The 4,845-nt window shown below is 45.6% G+C and overlaps 1 long non-coding RNA gene across 1 annotated transcript; it reads right to left on the bottom strand.

Moving 5' to 3' along the window:
• Positions 1–360: 360 nt before the first annotated feature.
• Positions 361–2,202, bottom strand: LOC122379891. The gene is made up of 2 exons (XR_006256249.1): positions 1,975–2,202; positions 361–1,632 (listed from the first exon to the last, which is right to left on the bottom strand). It is a non-coding gene; the product is annotated as an uncharacterized LOC122379891 (long non-coding RNA).
• Between the last annotated feature and the right edge of the window lie 2,643 nt (positions 2,203–4,845).

Raw genomic sequence — 4,845 nt, 5'->3', positions numbered from 1 at the left:
TGGAAGTGTACAATAATTATTTCTATAAAAAATAAATGTGGGTAATGTGTATTTACTGGCAATTCGCAACAGCTGCTTGCACTCACTGTTCAACATTCAGACATTCCTTTTAATTTATCATTGGCATGTGAATAATAAACTCATGCTGACTGAACAGCACATACCTGCATGGAGCCAAGGCAGTATATACCCATGGGGCAATACTGACTGGGCTGCCCGACACTTGACAGTAGGGCTGATAATCCCGGGACTTTTTGGCAATCCCGGGATCCCGGGATTTTAGAAATGCAATCCCGGGATATCCCGGGATCCCGGGATTGAGCAGTTTTTATTTTAACCTGTCTACAAAGCAGAATTTTCTTGCAATATCGTATGTATATGGCGCATCCTTACCATCATAAACACAATACCAGGCATACACCTTCACCCCGAACAAATATAAGAGCATGAATGACATTGATCATTGTATTTCTTGTTTATATTTCGAGTCAGGATACAGTAGACGTGCCTACGGATTGTGGTCGTCTGACCAGCAGCATGTCCTGGTCACATTCACTTGTTACGGTAGTAGCACTTGAGGAAGCAAAGTGCATCAACGACTTCGTCGCCGAGACTCGACCGCACTTTTGTGACGATATTCCCGACAGTGGAAAACACTCGTTCCGATTCAACGCTCGTAGGAACTATGCCCTTCAGCCAGTTGTAGGACAGCGCTACCATGCCTGTCCTTCCTGAGATAGGTAAATTTTCCAATTCTTTCCTTATGGCCTTCGTCATCATCAGAGAAGATTGCGAAAAGTTAATCCCAGACGGGCATGAACTGGTGCCTTGCTCTGGAGCTCTAACCTCATCTAGAGCTTGTTGAAGCATCGACTGAAGAGACGGCGCTGATTCAGGATCATCAGCGTCCATCACTTCTGTATCTACACCTACTTCGGTATCATGCATCTGTTCTCCCAATCTTTCCATCATGTGGACAACTAAGTCCTGTGCTTCCTTGCGAGAGGCACTAGGAAAAATATCTTTCCAGTCTCTGTCTGCCGACATTTTGTTATGGAGCGATTGTAGGACTTTAGCCGCACGTGACCGTCTCTGTCGGATGCGCTGTTTCAACGCATCAGACAGTTTACATGCAATCGCGCAGTCCTCCTTGTCAAGTGCGCTAAACATAAACTTTAGAGCAGCTTCAGCCTCCAATAGTCCACTTTCTCTCCTGCATAGCGCTTCTGCTCCGAGTTTCATGATTCTCAGGCAGCGAATGAGCGCAGGTATGGCGGCGTATTCATAATCATCGATCATTTTCATACGTTTGTCTCCTATGTCAATGAGTGCTTTGTGGACAGCTGCTTTGAGGTTATCAAATCGTTCTAGCATGTCATACAAACTATTCCATCGGGTTTTACAGTCTAGCACTAGCATCAGTTCCTGCCCACGCTCCTCTCTGACGTATTTCTGAAGGACTTCATTTCGTACGGGCGATTTTCTAAACCAGCGGACAATGTTTCTAATGCTTTTAACGACTGGAGAGAGCGAACTATGTAGTTCGTGGTGACCAGTAGCACCAGTAGTGTTTTCTTCCACGTTGTCGTCCTCATCCTCGTCATCACCGTCGGATTCATCTGACGAGTTCACCTGCAAGGCGACAATATCCTTACCTTATTAATCTATATAAGATGTACATATATTAAGGGGTCATCATGCTGTGTTGGCTCCTCGGATTATTTGTAGATGAAGATTTACGACTCTTTATGCTTTAAGGAGAGTAATTGCGCGATGCGGATGAAACTGAGCTCGATGCTCTTAAGCCTTGTTCTCTGGGTGAAATGTTGTTTGTTCTTTGACTCTTATGAAGTGAAATCGCACAGTAAATGATACGAACTTTGGTGCACAATTTTCTACCATTTCGTCACTGTTATTCTATTTTCACGCTAGGTGCCTATATCAGATGTATGCATAATTGTATACTAAGCTCACCTGGTTAGGTCCACCACCACCACGGTCGTCATCTGCTTGTTCAGAGGTCTGCCCGGCGTCACCCGAGTACAGAGCGTCGACAACGGCGAGGTGAACACCGTGTGCGAAGCAGAGTTGGTGCTCACATGGCAGTGACTTCCCGAATTTCACCATCACCGAAGCTCCGTCGGTTGTGACGCAGGTGACGTGCTTACTGAGTTCAAGGCCAAATTCTGCCAGCTTGCCCTGCAGAAGATCTAGACATTTCTCTGCTGGCATCGATCCGTGACAACGCGCGACACCGAGACCCCACATGTTACCTTCGCAGTGGACAGTCACGCTCATATAGCGACGGTTTTTCAGGGACGTATACTCGTCGATCGTAAGTGAGAACCGTTTGCCATTTGACAATTCTTCGGCCAGCTTCGCCTTCACGTCACACTTCAGGCGAGCACAGTGTTTGAGGACACGCCGGCGGATCGTGTTGTGATGGGTTGGAAGGTTTTTATATCCTTTAGCAGCCAAAAGTCCGCGTAGGTCCGGTGAGGTACAGAAAACTGTAAAAGGTATCCCATCTCTCGCGCACATTCTAGCTAGGATAGCATCCAGGTCGTCGTCCGTTTTGGAAACATAGTAGCAATCTAAGGTCTTCATTCCTTTTAGATGCGGTGTCGTGGTTTTAGCGCTCTCACCTTGACCTTCGCCGGACACGTTTTGCGGCGTCTCTCCGGATCGGGATGGTCCAGCAACACTCATACCACCATGCTTGCTCCTGAGGTGGACGTGAAGTCCTTTGGTGGAACCTCCAGATATTTTCAGTACCTTTTTACAAAGACGACACTTTGCTGTGTGGCCATCTTGACTTCTTAGTTAATGTTCCCACACCGCACTGCCTTTAAATTCAGCAAAATCCGACATTTTGGCAAAGTTAGCTATAGCTTATCACAAAGGCACGTAATTAATAATTATTCACTAACGGTAACCATGCCCAGGGCGCCCGGCCAGCCTCATGGATCGTCCAGCCACGGGGCACTGACAGTAACTGAGCCACCAGACGTGCTCCCACAGTCACACAGAGAAGACGGCCGACCTCCTCCCACTCGATGGACTCGAATTCGATAGTCGGCATAGTATGTCATCGTGCAAAATGATCTGTTAAACCGAGTACGCGAGGGACGTCGCGGGGAGCGAGAGATGAGCCGAGAGAGAGCTCGTCTCTCGCCACATTGTGAAGGCTGAGACGGTGTGAAACAATGTCAATTAGGTATATATGTAACCAATACTTGTGCATAACGACTTTGCACGGCGTAAGTAAGATCTTTGGACATAAAACTGCACTGTAATGCGTTGTTACTCACTTACCTTTTTTTACATACCTACTATCAGCTACACTTTATGAACGATGTTTCTGTACGGAAAATATCGGGATCCCGAAATCCCGATGCTTCTAATCCCGGGATTCGGGATTAATACAATCCCGGGATCCCGGGATCCCGATCCCGGGATTATCAGCCCTACTTGACAGTTATTCCTGGAAGTGGAATCCAAAAAATACAACTTCTTGTTTGCATCTTCTTGCATCCACTGCACAGTGGGGATTTTTCCGATCTAGCGCGTCTTAATTCCAAAAATCTTTTTTGGATTTTTGTTTATTTTTTGTGTCAGTGGGGCTAAGAAATGTCTGAATTTTCATATATAGCATTGTTTTATCTATATGTCCACAGCAAGACTAGGAAAAAATGCGCCCAAAGTTCACACTCATGCGTGATTACTCAATGGGCTCAGTAAGGCCCGAAAGTATAGCTCAACTTCATTGTCCTGTCCTGTTGGTTTTATTCTTGCGAGGTCTTAAAGTTGCATATCTTCTGAAAGGCACCTTTATTAGGAATGGAATGGCAAACACAAAGTATGCCACAACTTTACTAAAGGTCACAAAAATGCCATTTACAAAAACCCTTGCAGGCACCATATTGAAGGAATGGTATTCTAAATAAATGTAGGAAATCAACAATGTTTTCCACACTTTTCCACTCCGAAACATATCCTATCGAATTCGCCTCTTTCTCCTGCGCAAGACAACGCCTAGTTTGGCTGCCGAAACTTGCCTGAACACGGAATATTCACATTAGAGTATCTTAATACCCCACTCTAGGAGCGCTAGGGCAAACAGCGCGATATAGGTATGTTCCGGACATAGGCGAATAATTTTACTTCGTGATTTATATGATGCATATTTTCTTAGACACATTCATTAGGAATAGGATGACAAGCGTAAATTATACATACCGTAACCTTATTCACCCTCGCTTTTGTGGGGAGGGGGAGGGGGAAGGGGTCGGATAAAACCCCATGGTTTTCCGCAAATTACTCGCGCAAAAAGCGGCCGATCGCGTCAAAACTTTCGGTGCCCTCGAGATCATTAATTTTACATCTAACCTAAAAATTTCATGACTCTGACCCAACTGACCTTTGACCTGTGGCATATTTTTCGAGACCATGTTTGGCCGGAATCGCGATTTGGCGTATGCCAGCTCACATTATCCGCGGTTTCCAGTCTTTTTGTGGTTTTAAACGTTCAAATATGTGAAATGATGTTGATGCCATGCATTATGGTGGGTGTCAAGGTCACGTGAAGATAAAGTCAAGGTCATTGACCTTTGATGACCTTGGTTCACTTTTTCGAGTTTTACTTGTTTCTAGGGTAGTTTTTGGTGCTGATTTCGAATTTAGCAACCATTTGAATATTTACGAAGTAGTTGTGGTGCCTTCGTACCATGTTACGAAGCTGCAGTGGTAGGTGACACCTACTATGGATGGCCGGCAGGACGCCTATTGGTTGATCTGACCTGACCCGACCTGGCCTAAATACATTAACCCGCGCCCGGCTGGGGG

This window comes from Amphibalanus amphitrite, unplaced genomic scaffold, assembly GCF_019059575.1.
Source record: "Amphibalanus amphitrite isolate SeventyFive unplaced genomic scaffold, NRLGWU_Aamphi_draft 000086F_arrow, whole genome shotgun sequence".
Classification (NCBI taxonomy): Eukaryota; Metazoa; Arthropoda; class Thecostraca; order Balanomorpha; family Balanidae; genus Amphibalanus; species Amphibalanus amphitrite.
This window is presented reverse-complemented; position numbering and strand designations above follow the sequence as displayed.